Source organism: Scomber scombrus, chromosome 5, assembly GCF_963691925.1.
Source record: "Scomber scombrus chromosome 5, fScoSco1.1, whole genome shotgun sequence".
Taxonomy (NCBI): domain Eukaryota; kingdom Metazoa; phylum Chordata; class Actinopteri; order Scombriformes; family Scombridae; genus Scomber; species Scomber scombrus.
In genome coordinates, this window is record NC_084974.1 from 30,808,238 (window position 1) to 30,826,078 (window position 17,841).

General features: G+C 40.4%; 1 pseudogene; it reads right to left on the minus strand.

The window, feature by feature from the left end:
• Positions 1-152: 152 nt before the first annotated feature.
• On the minus strand, positions 153-16,840 carry LOC133981044 (NLR family CARD domain-containing protein 3-like; annotated as a pseudogene).
• Positions 16,841-17,841: the final 1,001 nt, after the last annotated feature.

Here is a 17,841-nt window from a genome sequence, read left to right on the forward strand (position 1 = left end):
CCTTCTCCCCCTCTAGCTCGTATTCCTCATCGTCGTCTTCCTCTTCTTCCTCTTCCTCGGTCAGGGCCTCCTCCTCCTCCTTCTGGACTTTGCCCTCTTCCTGCTCCTCCCGGTCGTGCCTCTCCTTCTCCTGCACCTCCAGGTTCTCCTCTTTAGTCATGATGAGGGATTGTGCAGCTGGGCCTGTCGGAGAGGAAGCACAACACTTTAACACTTTTAAAATGATATGTTAGCTCAGGAGTGTGTGTGTGTGTGTGTGTGTGTTTGTGTGTGTGTGTGTAGAAACAAGTAGAAAGCAAAGCTAATTGAGCCACTGCAGCATGCTGATAATAGCAGCAGCTGAAAAGGCTAATGCTAACACTCCCTGTCCATCATTATCTGTCGATGGGCCTGACTGGATTAAATCTACACTCCACTTAACAAATGGACGAAGAGGCACTGAAATCCATCCAGCAGCCACTCCCTCCATCATTGAACCATCCATCTTCTGCTCCATTATCAAAACGCCCGAGGAAGGGAAGGAGGAAAAGAGCAATTTATATGATAAACCTTTGTCAGTCTTTCCAGGTCACGTCAGACAGGAGCTGCAGAGGTTGTATAAGCATTAAAAAACATCATAAAATAGAAAAAAAGGAAGGAAAGAAAAGCAGGGAAAGCTGCATACTCATAACTCCAATGCAGTTTTTTTCCGCTTCACATTCATGGTAAGTAGGACAGGAGTTTTATCATGCCAGCTTTCAACTTTTAATGGTTTAAAAGCCAACATGAGGAAACTTCAGCATATCTGTGTACTCTTCACTGTCTACTGTCCAAAAGATAACTATAAAAATCACATCTTGCAGGTCTGTGCCGAGTACTCAGGTCTCTGATATGATGACTAGAAGCATTTCAGGCTCATCCTCCACCCTGAGCTCCACACTATTAAATCCAAATCACACTTTACATGCCAGTGTAGCAGCCACATGATGTACATTTCATCATCTGCTTATATGTCCATGTGCACTGTAAAATATTTTAAGCTCATTTTACATAGAAACATACAGTATGTCCACCCGGCTGCCTTAACCGTTTGTAGGTCACACCAAGAAAGCACTATTCATTTATTTTTTTAATCATTCTTTTGTTTTTCCTTCCTCTTTGAGGCCATGACAACATAAAACATGGATTTTATTTCCTCATTGAGCCTAAATGTGATGTTTTACAGACTTCATTCAGACCTCATTTGTTCTAAAAAAATTAAAAACATGTTAGAGACTCATTCTGTTCATGTACAAGATGAAAAAATGAAAATAAATGTCTCCAGCAGGATCTCTGATGTCAGCAGTGATTTGTTTTATTCTTCGTTTATACACTAAAGCACAACCTCTATCTATAGCAACCATAGAACAACCTCTATCTATAGCAACCATAGAACAACCTGTATCTATAGCAACCATAGAACAACCTGTATCTATAGCAACCATAACACAACCTGATGGTCTGTCTGTGCATTACATACCTCATAGAAGTGGAAAAGATTGACCTAAAAGTTAAATGGGTTCAATAGATTTAGTTTTTGAGCAGATATCATGACACAAAGTGATTCAGCAGACCTACAAAGGGTTAAATATGAGTTGACTGAACTTAAGTTGAATAATTGTAATAATTTGTCGTCTCATGAGTTGTGAAAATGTAAAACTAATATAAGTTACATAATATACATCTTTTATTCAGTTTGATAAATCAGTTTTTCATTGGACACAAAGAATTTACAGTTGCAGCTGATGCATTATACCTGAGTCAGCACAAAGTCAACGTCTTTATTAAACTGAGACTGAATTTTATAGCCTCCATTATGATTTTCACTGTTTTCATGACAATATTAATATCTTTAAAAACGTTATATATTAAGTTGAGTGAAGTCTTGGCCGTACATTCATTCAATTAAGTCAAAAAACTTCAAGTTAAAAATGAAAGCTTAAATTAACATGGAAGAAATAAAAACATATATATTTAACTTAAGTTTTAATGGCAACAGCTGAGTTTATTCCACTTAATTCCTGTATGATGTTTTACAGTGTATGTCTACAAACCCTGTATGAGTCTTAACTATCGGCGTCACTACATAAAGAACACACTACTTCCTGAACCATAAATTATGTTCTGCACAATGTGACTCAGAGCTGCAGTGTGAATGAAGCCACGTACAGAGCAGAAGAAGCCAGTTAAAGCAGTAAAAGCTGGTTTATCTTTCACGTCTTCTAGATCCATCTGCCCATATCTGAGGCTTAGTACACACACACACACACACACACACACACACACACACACACATGTAGGTCAACAGAGGCGCATGAGACGTCTCTATAGTCTGAGCTGTACATTATAATGCACACAAACAGCAGCACTGTTGTTGCTTTAATCTGAGTCAGCTACTGTCTGTCTGCAGCGTGAGCTATATGCTAAGCTAACAGTCGCTATCAGTTGCATCAGACATCCGTGCAGAGAGGATTCTGATCTGTGTGAAACAAAGGTTATCAGATGTGACTCTAAATGGCTTAAAAATGCACCTTAAACAATGTAAGTCTGTTTCCTGTTTCCCTGCAGCAGCTGCAGTCTGAATGTAGTAAACATTTTGTTATGCTCAAATGACAAAAGAAAGTGATCACATGAAAACGACACAAACATCCTCCCCATGAACACTCTGATGACAACTTCCTGCTGTGACATTTGGTCAATTTAATTTATCAGTTTAAAGTAATTATCTGTCTCTGTGGTTTATGTGCTCTGCAGTCTCAGCTGGTAGAGTCCTGCTCCGAACAGAACAGTAATCACCAACCAAACAGGACTCAGCTGAGGCCACGACAAAGGTTACGCAACAGGGCTGTGTGAGTCAGCACGGACAGACAAATATGAACCGTTAAAGAGTGCACACAGAGAAGAGATGGACATAATATACACAAACAATCATGTTGAAAAATTGCTGTGAATCTCTGCTCTGTTCCTGTTCGTAGACAGTTAGAGTGATTAAAAACAGTCAAATCATCAGCATCAGTGGAGTCATTTTACATCTGGCTTTTTATTTTAAGTTTGACTTTTCAACACTGATTTCAACCTCTATGTTCTGACCTTAGATGTCTCAAAACCTTCTCATAAGGGTTTTCTGAAAATCTGACACTCCTGACACTCCTGAGGTTTCCTGTCTATTTTCCAAGAAAAGAAACATCTCTGCTAGACAGTGACATTTGAACAGCTTGCCATTATAACATGGGATGGTGTTATATTTCTTATTATAGGGAAATTCACTGACCACACAGCTACTCTATTCTCTTCTCTTCTATTCTATCTAACTCTATTATTTCAGCCACAATGCCTCCATCACCACCATCATCATCACCATCACCATCATAATTTCCACTGAGAAAAATTGCTGCAAATAAAACAAAATTGAGGAAGTCTACAAGTACAGAAAATAACACACAAGCTCAGGTTCAGACTAGAAAATATATCATACAGCGGCTATGTAATTAATAATTTTGCATAAAACCTCTCTTTTGTCTAAATGGGCTTCAGTACTTTATGGTATCAAATAAGACCATAATATATAACAAATACATATTTAATGTGCACACAGCAAAATGAAACTGAACAACATTTATGGCTGCTTTCATTCAAGTCATGTCCATTTTTATTTATATAGTCCAATATAACAAACCACAAATTTGCCATACAATCTATTCAACAGACAAGATCTTCTATCCTTTTAGACCATTGATTAATATAAAGGAAACCTCCCCAAAAAAACCCTTTTGAAGAGTGAAAAATGGAGGAAACCTCATCAGATCAAAAGAGAGGGGATCTTCCAGGACAGACAGAGGTGCGTGTACAGTATAGACCAAAATAACTAAATTACAGTGTGGAAATCCTATTACACTACTCATTGATTGACCTTTAATAATCTAATATTATAGGATTGTATTAATATCGTAGAGCCTATAAATCAGTTTATTATGACCTTGTATTGAATCCTAGGAGCATCATCACACTGAGTCTCTGTGGGATTATTGGATGAAATGCATTTTTAAACCGTGAGCATCACTGATCGACTCATACAATGGCACCAAATACTACATTAATGGTTATATCTGTTGATTTTGGATGATTTTCAGGCTGCAGCGATGCCATGTGATGTGCAGAGGCAGGTTGTGAGAGGCGGAGGGAGGCCATGGCAGCATCCTCCTCCTTCTCCTCCTCCTCCTCCTCCATCCAGCCTCCATTTTACAACGAACCCCAACCAGACACACACAAAATAAACGCCACAAAAACACGACCAGATGGAGCAGACAGCGCTTTCAACCACTGTGCCAACTCCAGCCTCGCAGCTACAATCGAAACAAATGGCAAAAAATAGACAATTCAAAGCGTCACAAGCTCAGTTTGTGGTTTGTGCCAATGTGCGTAGTAAAGGGCAGCGAAGGAAAAAACGCCCCACTGATAAGACAATGACACGAGCGCACACGCAGAAAGAAACGTGAAGGGGTCACGATTTTATTCATATAGATGTTAAAAACTAAAGATGATCGTTTTTTAAAAGGTGTAAAACAAGCTGTCAGTCTGAGCAAATTGATTATTTCAGAGGTTTTGTTTTGAACAGCGCCCCTCTCCATCTCTCTCTCTCTCTCTCTCTCTCAGCATCTCCATCTTCACAGAGGCAAAGAAATAAAACGACGGACCGATAATCATCAATACATATTATATACACATTATAAACAGCCCCGTATATAGAGTATAAACTGTAAGATTAACGTGTTTTTACCTGAAAAACAAGCCGCTGGTTAGTTCGGTGATGGTCCTCTCTCCTCTCTGATGCACAGCAGAAACAACACTGATGCTCTGCTCTCTCTCTCTCTCTGTTGCCTTTCTACCTCTCTCTATCTCACTCTCTCTCTCTCCCTAATTTAATTCAGTTCCATATATCGGCGTGACGTACGCTAGTGGTGCCAAAATGAGGCCAAATGCATTGATATACTAATGGAAAAATATCAAAAAACGGATTTATTATGAGAATGGAAGAAAATTACTGAATTTATTTATAATGTCAATGAGAGCTATCACCAACACTCTTATTTTCCAGTTTTTATTCAAATTTGAGCAGGTTCATGCACTTTTTACTCAACCCAAAATGCTGCTAAATGTCGGTCTAAATGTTGGAACGAATGTTTGTTTTCTTTTATTATTTTTCTTTTATTTTATGTTTTATATTTTATATTTATTTTATTAATTTTATTACATATTTGAATGTTTTTAACACCCCCTTTTTCTCAAATGTACTGCGAAATGAAATCTTGAATCTTGAATATCCTTAAATTACCCATTCACTCATTGGCAATTAACAAAAAAAACATTACTACATGTAAATTGCATCACAATTATATGTATATAGCATTTAAAAAACATGCCAATGAGCAACATCGCTGCACTGGGTGACATGTTCCTACATTATGAAGAGTTTGGTCACGTTAGTTTGTTTATAAATGGCTGCAAAGACTAATAACGTCTATCACATTTTCAGCCTCTGTAGAGTAGTTAAAAATATATCTACAAACATATCAAATACAATATAGTGAAATATAGTAAAAAAATTTTAAAAATCTCTACAGAAAACTCTTATCTCAGGATTTCTTTACACCTTGTAAGTATCTTCTTATATTGAATTTTGGCATCATAGTTTGTTACAATACTCGCAAGTTACATGTCTATACACATAATATACCAAATTAAAACTTTTATATTTCCAGCTGAGACTGTGAGAAAACTGCAACACGTCATCATTATTTCTACTTTGCTGCTCTGATTGTGGTAAAACAGCGACGTCTCACTCTCTCCCAGCAGTAATCCTTCTCCTGCTGAAAGTCACAGTCAATAAGTCATATGAGCCCAGACTCAGAGTCTGACCTATAACACCTGTTTTACTTTATCTTTTCTGCATCAAACAGCTCATGTTCAGAGACTTAAGTGAAGACGACAAAATCCAGATCCAGACTCCAGATGGATCATCAGGATCCAGCTGATCCTCTCTCAACACTCCTGGATGTTCACTCTCACTCTGACAGAGATCATCACCAGCTGATGAGAAAAGAAAAAACAACAGAGGTGATGAATCAGTGTTTAGTGAGACTCAATTCATCAGCTTTCAGTCAGTGATGCAGCACATCCAGTATAAATAGCAGCAGGGACTTCAGTCCTGTTCAGACCAGAAGTGGAACAGCTGTGCAGCGTAGCTTGCTTCCTTTCAGCTCTCATGTTAACGTGTTAGAGTGAACACACTGAGCTCCAAGCTCACACACCTGCACACACTTTTACTACCAAGTGTGTTTCCTCTGCAGATTTCACTGAAGTACACAGAGGAAATAAAGTACTGAGAGTCATGAACACATCATTACTGCAGAAACAGAGACATTCACTCATCAGTTTACTGATGGATTTACTGCTGATAAAATATGGAATGAAATACTGGATCTTTGCTTTGATACTGACTGTGTTTAATACTAAACTGCTGAAACCAGCACAGACTGACTCCAACTCTCTACTAACCTCAGAGTCTCCAGTCTCCAGTCCTGACTCTCCTCAAGATCACGCAGGAGCATCACATCTGAATACTGTAGATTGTTTCCTGTCAGATACAGCTCTCTCAGATGGGAGGGGTTGATCTTCAGAACTGAGACCAGAGAAGCACAGCTGATCTCTGACAAACTGGAAGGTTTAAATGTAGAAGTTTAGAAAATGGAAACTCCAAACAGCTGAACCCAACAGGATGCAGGTTAAAAAACTGTCAAATACAAACAGTGAAAAAGAGCTCTCATTAATATTAATGACAACATGCTGCTACTTCAATAAAGACGTAGTGACTTCACCTCTTAAACTCTGCAGCTCCACCACTGATTCCATGTATACAAACTCATGTTGTGCAGCCAAAGACAAGTTAAAAAACCCACAGAAATTTATTTTAGATTCTACTCAAGATCATAACGTTTACATGTCAGGATGGATTTTGGGGAATTTGGAAGTTCAATATATCTATAATATTTATACTTAATGTTGTCAACATAAAAAAATCACATCTTCTGTCTTAACATTTCAGTCAGTATAAACACTGCACAGCTTCATAAAGTTTTGGAGCAATACTGTGTTATTGTCAATCATCATAATGTCAGCCTTCTACAGACATCATCCAAATGTCACTACAACATTCAGACACATATTCCTGTCAACACTGAGTCATAAATTAGGTTCAGATTTTAAACATTAAGATCAATAATAGTAACAGACTGTCAGTGAACTGACCCCAGAGTGTCCAGTCCACAGTCTGGACTCTTCAGAAAATCCCCCAGTAGCTTCATTACTGAATCCTGCAGCTTGTTTCCTCTCAGATTCAGCTCTCTCAGATGGGAGGGGTTGGACTTCAGAGCTGAGACCAGAGAAGCACAGCTGATCTCCGACAAACTGCAGTCCTCCAATCTGAATAAAGAATAAATGATGTTACTTTAGAAGAAATCATTCAGTGTGTCATAATCTGTTCAGAGATGAAGAAGGTTTAAATGTAGAAGTTTAGAAAATGGAAACTCCAAACAGCTGAACCCAACAGGATGCAGGTTAAAAACTGTCAAATACAAACAGTGAAAAAGAGCTCTCATTAATATTAATGACAACATGCTGCTACTTCAATAAAGACGTAGTGACTTCACCTCTTAAACTCTGCAGCTCCACCACTGACTCCATCTATACAAACTCATGTTGTGCAGCCAAACACAAGTTAAAAAACCCACAGAAATGTATTTCAGATTATACTCAAGATCCCAACATTTACAAAGATAGCTTATATGTCAGGATGGATTTTGGGAAAATAGGAGGAAAAGGATGTTCAATATATCTACAATATTTATATTTAATGGTGTCAACATTTTAAAAAATCACAGCATGTTGTGTTTAAATATTTCAGTCAGCATAAACACTGCACAGCTTCATAAAAGTGTTGGAACAAGTAAATACTGGATATTATATTTGTAGCTGTCTGAAAGTTTTTGTTTAAATTTAAAGAACAAAAATGAAAGTGAAGGGGAAATTTACTGTAAAAATCAAGAGTTTCAGAGGTTCAGAGTGAATTATCCAGTGTCACATGTTTCAGTTTTTCTCTAAAATGAGCAGATTGACTTTATCATTGTGTTATTGTGGATCATCATAATGTCTGCCTTCTACAGACATCATCCAAATGTCACCGCAACATTCAGACACATATTCATGTCAACAATGAGTCATAAATAATACTATATTCATAATTTAAACACCTGAACTGACCCCAGTTTCTCCAATATGCAGTCTGAACTCGTAAGAAAATCACACAGAAGCTTCATCACTGAATCCTGCAGCTTGTTTCCTCCCAGACTCAGCTCTCTCAGATGGGAGGGGTTGGACTTCAGAGCTGAGAGAAGAGAAGCACAGCTGATCCCTGACAAACTGCAGTCAAAGACTCTGAATAAAGAATAAATGATGTTACTTTAGAAGACAAAGTTCATGCTTTAAATCATTCAATGTTTCATAATCTGTTCAGAGCTGAAGTAAATGTATTTAAGAATTTAAGACTCTGCTCAAGATCCCAACATGTACAAGAATGGTAAATATGTCAGGATGGATTTTGCGAAAAATAGGAGGAATATTATATTGATTATGTACAATATTTACATTTAATGGTGTCACCATAAAAGAAAATCACAGCATATTGTGTTTAAATATTTCACTCAGTATAAACACTGCACAGCTACATAAAAGTGATGGAATATGTAAATACTGAATTATCTTTGTTGCTGTTTGAGTTGTTTGGTTTCAAAGGTTCAGAGTGAGACTCCTTTGCCTAAAATGAGCAGAATGACTTTGTCATCGTGTTATTGTGGATCATCCAAATGTCTCCACAACGCTGAGTCGTAAAATGCTGCTGAACTCAGTGAAGTCTGTAATTAGAGGATCAATATGGATTTTTGTTTATTACATGACCTCCTTCTTCCTTTATTTGGTAGTTTAGTAGGTATGTGTGATTTAAACATGTTACTGGTGGCAGTAATCATTCCTCCTGTCCATACTGACTGTGAAGTGGTCTCTTCCTAACACAGCTATACTGCAGGAAATGACTTCATAAGTTCAATTAAAGCTAATATGAGGATTCCTGAAAGAACTTAAATTCTACAGATTTGTTTACAGACAAATCCTGACAGTATATGAAACAAACTTTTGAAACTTAGGTGAAAAATCTGAATTGAAAACATAGAAAATAAAAACTACCAAAGCTACAGCCAATGAACTGACCTCAGAGTCTTCAGTCTACAGTTTCGACTCTCCAGTCCAGCAGAGAAAAGCTTCACTCCTGAATCAGACAGCTTGTTGTAGTTCAGGTTCAGTTCTGTCAGATGAGGATTGGACTTCAGAGCTGAGGCCACAACTTCACAGTGAGACTCTGATAGACTACAGCCATAAAGTCTGTCATAACACATATATTACAACATATGTTATCATGAAAGAGGACACTTTAATGGACAGCAACAGAGAAATAACAGAAAACAAGAGGCGAAACCAGCAGATACTACAGTTATATAGCATGCGTTTTAACCAGTAAGCTACCAGAGCACTCCTAGTTCAGTTGATCGTGTCTCACTGTGCTTGAATAATATATATATACATTTATATATATATCAATAATTCTCATCACTCTCATACAATTAGACTCTTAATCTTTGTTTTGCTTTAATCTTGCAGATGAAGGAGAGACAATGGAGTTACATTGAAACTTCCATAATGTGCACAGTCTGTCTCTGATCTGATCCCATGTCTGTCTCTACAGAGTTAACATGAGACCATCTTGATTAGAAAACTGTTTTTATTGTCAACTATTTTTAATTTGACTCCAGATTATTTTTACTCAGTTCAATTCAGTATAAAGGTTAAAGTTGAGAAAGACCATCTACAGCTACTCGTCGGGTTCTACAGAACTTGGCAGTATTACACCTGCACATAATCAAATATTAATGTAACTAAATATTTAGATGCTCGTGTGAGATGACTGCATGACATTTACTTGTAGACATTCCTCTCTGAGAATCTGAAATACTGCTGCCCAAACACAATAAACAAAACAATATGGTTGAATCATTTAAAAAAAACTGAATAATCCAATGATTACTAGAAATAAATGGAATTCATTTCAGACATAATATTTCAGCTTTAAACAATCATAAGAATGTTATATAATTTATATTTGAAGATCTAAACTACTAATCTACACTGATTTATAATGTTAATCACATCTGGACTTACTGAGCCTTTCTGCAGTTCCTCACAGCTGGGATCAGTCTCCTTCGTCCTTCCTTTGATGTGTTGTACTTCTTCAGGTCCAACTCATCCAGAACCTCCTCTGACATCTGCAGCATGTAGGCCAGAGCTGAGCAGTGGATCTCAGAGAGTTTCTCTGATCTGTTCTCTGACTTCAGGAACTCTTGGATCTCCTGATGTACTGAGCGGTCGTTCATTTCCATCAGACAGTGGAAGATGTTGATGCTTCTGTCAGGAGAGATAAACTCACTGTTCATCTTCTTCAGTTTGTAGATGACTCTCTGTATGGTTTCTGGACTGTTCTCTGTCTGACCCAGCAGGTCGCCTAAGAGACTCTGGTTGGACTTCAGAGAGAGACCATGAAGGAAGCGGACAAACAGGTCAAGGTGGCCATTTTCACTTCTGAGAGATTTCTCCATGGCTCCCTTCAGGAAGTGACCCAGAGATGAGTCATAGTTCTTTTTTCTGAAATAAGCAGACATTTTCCTGAGTAAAGTCTTTGCTTTTGATTCTCTGTGTATGTACTTTTCTCCGAGGAAGTCCTCCAGTACCTCTGTGTTCCTGCTGGTGTAACAGTGGTACATGTAGACTGAAGCCAGAAACTCCTGAACACTCAGATGAACAAAGCTGTAGACTGTTTTCTTGAAGATCACACTCTCTCTTTTGAGGATTTCTGTACAAAATCCTGATAACACTGAGGCCTCTGTGACATCAAGACCACACTGCTCCAGGTCTTCTTGGTAGAATAGGATGTTTCCTTTCTCAAGTTGTTCAAACGCCAGCCTCCCCAGCTTCACAAGAAGTTTCCTGTCAGCCTCCGTCAGCTCCTGTGGACTCGTCTCATGTCCCTCATCATACTTGTTCTTCTTCCTCTTTGTCTGAACCTGCAGGAAGTGTGAGTACATGTCAGTCAGGGTCTTGGGCAGCTCTCCTCTCTGGTCTGTAGTCAACATGTGGTCCAGAACTGTAGCAGTGATCCAGCAGAAGACTGGGATGTGACACATGATGTGGAGGCTCCTGGATGTCTTGATGTGTGAGATGATTCTGCTGGACTGCTCTTCATCAATGAATCTCCTCCTGAAGTACTCCTCCTTCTGGGCGTCAGTGAAGCCTCGCACTTCTGTTACCCTGCTAACACATGAAGGAGGGATCTGATTGGCTCCTGCAGGTCGGGAAGTTATCCAGATGAGAGCCGATGGAAGCAGCTTCCCCTCGATGAGCTTTATCAACAGCATGCTGACTGGTGACTTCTGTGTGACATCAGTCACAACCTCATTGTTGTTGAAATCCAGTGAAAGTCTGCTTTCATCCAGGCCGTCAAAGATGAACAAAACTTTACAGACAGCGAGCTTCTCTGCTGTGAGCTTCTGTAATGTTGGATGGAAAACATGGATCAGCATGAGCAGACTGTACTGCTCATCTTTGATCAAGTTCAGCGCCCTGAACGAGAACAGAATCAGCAGACGGATATCTTGGTTTTCGGAGCCCTGTGCCCAGTCCAGAGTGAACTTCTGTACTGTGAAGGTTTTTCCAACACCAGCAACACCTTTCATCAGAACGACTCTGATGTGTTTCAGTTGGTCAGGTAAGGCTTTAAAGATGTCCTGACACTTGATTGGAGCGTCATGGAGGGTCTTCATCTCGGAAACTGTTTCAAGATGCCACACCTCATGTTGGGTATTAACCTCTTCACTCAGTCCCTCTATGATGTGGACCTCAGTGTAGCTGCTGTTGAGAAGGATTTCACTTCCTGCTTCATCAGTCACGCATTCATAGCTCCTACTCAGACTGATCTGATGTTCACCTAAAACCTCCTGCAGACCACTTTCTGCTGAAAGAGTGGAAAACATGTTTAATTATAAAGAAATAAGACTGTGTTCAGTAGGATAGAATTTCTGTCCTGTTTTCAGAGATGATGACGTCAGCAGACAGATCTTCAGTCTTACTTTGTACAGTGCTGGTCTGACTGTCTGTCTGCAGTCCAGGTCTGGTTCTGGATCTTTCTGCACACTGGGGACAGGAGGAGTCTCCTGATGAAGCAGACTGGTCCCAGTATGAGGTGAAGCACTGTCTGCAGAACCAGTGTCCACAGCTGGTAGAGACTGGATCCTTCAGGATGTCCTGACACAAAGAACAGCAGGACAGCTGCTCCTCCACAGAAACATCCCTACTCTTCCTCTCTCTGTGGACATGAACACATTCTTCATGAGCTACTTCATCTGGCTCCTCTCAATGCGGACGAGCAGCAGGTCTACTCCGAGCTCCTCCCAGATGACCAAGCTTCTCACCCTATCTCTAAAGGAGAGCCCAGCCACCCTACGGAGAAAGCTCATTTCGGCCACTTGTACCCACAATCTCGTTCTTTCGATCACTACCCAAAACTCATGACCATTGGTGAGGGTAGGAACGAAGATCAACTGGTAAATCGAGAGCTTTGCCTTTCGGCTCAGCTCCCTCTTCACCATGACGGATCTGTGCAGAGTCCGCATAACTGCAGACACCTGTCGATCCGCCTGTCGATCTTCTGCTCCATCCTTCCCTCACTTGTGAACAAGATCCCGAGGTACTTGAACTCCTCCACTTGGGGCAGGATCTCATTCCCGACCCGGAGAGTGCACTCCACCCTTTTCCGGCTGAGGACCATGGACTCAGATTTGGAGGTTCTGATTCTCATCCAGGCCGCTTCACACTCGGCAGCGAACCGATCCAGTGACAGTTGGAGGTCACGGTCTGAAGAAGCCAACAGGATCACATCATCTGCAAAAAGCAGTGACCCAATCCTGAGGTCACCAAACCGGACCCCCTCAACGCCCTGGCTGTGCCTAGAAATCCTGTCCATAAAGATTATGAACAGGATCGGTGACAAAGGGCAGCCCTGGCGGAGTCCAACCCTCACTGGAAACAAGTCCGACTTATTACCGGCAATGCGGACCAAGCTCTGACACCGGTCGTACAGGGAATGGACGGCGGAGAACCCGCCTCAGGACTCCCCGAGGGACACGGTCGAATGCCTTCTCCAAGTTCACAAAACACATGTGGACTTGGAGCAAACTCCCATGCACCCTCAAGGACCCTGCAGAGGGTGTAGGGCTGGTCCACAGTTCCAAAACCTGGACGAAAACCACATTGCTCCTCCTGAATCCGAGGTTCTACTATCCGATGGACCCTCCTCTCCAGTACCCGTGAATAGACCTTACCAGCGAGGCTGAGGAGTGTGATCCCCCTATAGTTGGAACACACCCTCCGGTCCCCCTTCTTAAAAAGAGGGTCCACCACCCCAGTCTGCCAATCCAAGGGCACTGCCCCCGATTTCCACGTGATGCTGCAGAGTCGTGTCAACCATGACAGCCCCACAACATCCAGGGCCTTGAGGAACTCCGGGCGGATCTCATCCACCCCCGGGGCCCTGCCACAGAGGAGCTTTTTGACCACCTCCGCGACCTCAGCCCCACAGATAGGAGAGCCCACACCCGGGTCCCCAGGCTCTGCTTCCTTACCGGAAGGCATGTCGGTGGGACTGAGGAGGTCTTCGAAGTATTCCTTCCACCGATCCACAACGTCCCGAGTCGAGGTCAGCAGCGTGTTGACGGTACACTGCTTCCCCCTCCTGAGACGCCGGATGGTGGTCCAGAACCTCTTTGAAGCTGTCCGGAAGTCGTTCTCCATGGCCTCACCGAACTCCTCCCATGTTTCCTCCGGGTTTTTGCCTCAGCGACCGCCGCAGCTGCACTCCACTTGGCCTGTCAGTACCTGCCTGCTGCCTCCGGAGTCCCACAAGCCAAAAAGGCTTCTTCAGCTTGACGGCATCCCTCACCGCCGGTGTCCACCAGCGGGTTCGGGAATTGCCGCCACGACAGGCACCGACCACCTTACGGCCACAGCACCGGTCAGCCACCCCGACAATCCCCCGGCACATGGTCAAAGCTCTCCCGGAGGTGGAGTTGAAGCTCTCTCTGACAGGAGACTCTAAAACATTTACTTTGCAAATGTCTCATTAGGAATTAAATGGATTCAACACATAATAAGTCCATGACTTTTGTTTGTTAACAATAAAACTCCACAGCGCTCCTTTAAGCTACTCTGACGCACTAATGTTCAGGAAACATAAGCAGGAGGGAATTGAGCATGGGAAAAATAACAAACTGCTGCTCTTTTTTCTTGTGTTGTGCTGCTGAACAGAGAGCTCTGTTAAATATCTTCATAATATATTCTTTCATTTGTGTTGTGATACAACAGTTTTACATATTTTACTTTTCCCAAATATTAAATGTCAGACTCAGTTTCCTCTAAATGGTCAGTCTGCAGTGATAAATCAGCTGCAGCAGTATGTTTCTATACATTTACATTAACACTCAATTTTCCTTTCATATATAAGGACAGAAACAATTTGACTTGTTACTTAACTATTAGATTAGAGCTGAAAGGAAGGTAGTTCATTATTTCTTTCCACTATATTTCCTTCATATCTACACTACAACCATATTGAAACCAAATTCTTTTTTTAAATAACTTCCCTTAAGAATTTTTATCTTCAGATGGAAATAATCCACGGCTTCCATCCCAGTTCATAATACATCCTCAGGTAGAAAAATATTTAATTCTCTTGAACATGAGCTGCACAGCTTTACTAAACACATCAGCTGCCACTTTATATTTAGATGGTTGAACATGCTGCCGGAGATCTTCTGATACTCACTAATAACTGATGAAGATGGTTCAGTAAAATGTGGGTTGTCAGTCAGTGGTGTTTGTTGTTAAATTACATTTAAAGGAAGGTCAGGTCAATTTACAGTAGAAACAGTCTCTTACTTTGTGTCTGAGGGTCCAGGTTCATTACTGAAGACTGGAAGTAAACCTTTAGACCGGTCACTCTTCATAGACAGACAGCTGGATATTAGAGACTCTGCTCCGTCCTCCTCTTCCTCTGAATCATTCATCTTCTGGAGTCTGAGAGGTAAACTAGGAACACTGGAGACACACACACACACACACACACACACACAGTATAATAAACCCAGTCCTGCCTCTCAACTAAGTAATAATAATAATAACAACAACAATATTATTATTACTACTACTACTACTACTAATAATAATAATAATAATAATAATAATATGAATTATAGCACTTTTCAAGTAAATAGCACCAAGGGTTTTCCAAAGCAGAAAAACTTCCAAACACCAAACAATAACAGTAATAGCAAGTGATAATAACTTAAAATACACATAAACACATGAATCAAAATAAAACTCTCAGTGAAAGAAAATAAAACTTTCAGCAATCACCCTTTTCTTTTAATCTGGACTCTGGAGTACTGTATCTTTTTTATTACTTTACATTATTAATTTATATTGATGTCCATCACAAAGATAAACTTTGACTCTGGTTTAAATCCAACGAACAGACTTCAGATAAACATCTGTGTTGTTCTTAACTGTGACTTCTCTCTATTTTAACAGAACCAGTGAATCACGTTACATCACTGTGAGGACGCAGAAATCAGGAAGAGAAGAAAGGAAACTGTTGGAATAATTGTATATATGTTATCTCATATTTTGTCTTTATACTTTCTAACCATGTTATTATCTTGTTCAAGAGTGTTGTGTGTTTTGAAGTGTTTTTCAGGAAGTTACACCTGGCTGACGTAACTGCAGGTCGATGACTCAGCCGCTATAAGTGTCAAAAGAGGAACTACAGCCCAACCACGATATCAAAAGAGGAACTGCAGCCTAACCGCAATATTGACCGAAACCAGATAATAACTGGTTTCCAGGGCGATGTCGAGAAAGAGAACATCATGGCTAGAATGTTCATGTGTTTATGACTTGCTGTTTTCCTCCTTCTGCTCTGCCGACTTTAAAATGCAGAATGAACAGAATTATTACTTTCACTATCCGTTTGACAAGTAAACAGAATGTTTCTACCTGTTTGCTCCTCCCTCCATCTTCATACTTGCAATGGTGTGTGTGTGTGTGTGTGTGTGTGTGTGTGTGTGTGTGTGTGTGTGTGTGTGTGTGTGTGTGTGTGTGTGCGTGTGCATGTGCATGTGTGTGCGTGTGTGATAGGACATACTTGACACAGACAAAGAGATCATCCTGTCTATGAATACTCATTGAAATTCAATTTTTTAAATAAATTCCCTTCCGAACTTTTATCTTCAGATGGAAATAATCCACAGCCAAGTTCATATGGCAGCTCATCAGGTACAAGAGTTTTTATTTCTCTTAAACATGAGCTACACAGCTTTGTTAAACACATCAGCTGCCACTTTATATTTAGATGGCTAAACCCACTACAGAAGATCTTCAGACTCTCACTAATAACTGTTGTAGATATTTTAGTAGAGTGTGGGTTGTTAGTCAAAGACAGGTCAGGTCAATTTACAGTAGAAACAGTCTCTTACTTTGTGTCTGAGGGTCCAGGTTCATTACTGAAGACTGGAGGTTCATCTTTAGACCGGTCACTCTTCATAGACAGACAGCTGGATATTAGAGACTCTGCTCCGTCCTCCTCTTCCTCCTCTTCCTTCATCTTCAGAGGTCTGAGAGGTAAACTAGTAACACTGGAGACACACACACGCACACACACAGTATAATAAACCCAGTCCTGCCTCTCATGTTAGTACTGTATCTTCTTATTAGTTTACATGACTTTAACTACAACCATGTGTGTTTTCTGTCCATCACAAAGATAAACTTTGACTCTGGTTTAAATCCAACAAACAGACTTCAGATAAACCTCTGTGTTGTTCTTAACTGTGACTTCTCTCTATTTTAACAGAACCAGTGAGTCACGTTACATCGCTGTGAGGACGCAGAAACCAGGGATAAGGAGAAAGGAAACAACTTTGAAGATGTCAACATTGTGATTTCATACTTTTCTGATACAATTTTATCCATTTAACAATTAATCCAAAAAGTCACAAGCAATGATCAATAGTGACAGTAATCAATATTTTACAGTAACATTAACACTCACCTGCCTCAGACTTGATGTTTTACTCCTTCTGCTCTGCCGACTTTAAAATGGAGGGAATGCTTGATCTACCTGTTTGAAGAGAACACACTTTGTTAGCTCCTCCTCACTTCTTCTTAACTATAATTCATGTGTGCATTCGAAAGTGCGGGTGTCTGCATTCCTGTCACATCTCATGCATGTTGCTCTGGGACTGCATTCACTTGGAAATTATCTTCCCTAAATTCCAGCTCAGAGTTCCTTATTTAGATCAATTCAACTAGTTGCTGAGAGCAACTTTTATTAATTAACTGAGAGTCCTAAACATAGAGAAGGGGTATTGTTGACCTGATATAGATGATATCAGGTTCCTTGATTCAACTTTGAACAGGCTCCTGAAAATTACAAACATGTACTAGCATGTACACAGGAACTTACTGTATCACCAGCCGAAGCCTCCAGTAATTCAACTTGTCACCCTGCTGCAGTGATATAAAGCTCCACTCAGGTACTGATCAGTACTCCCTGAT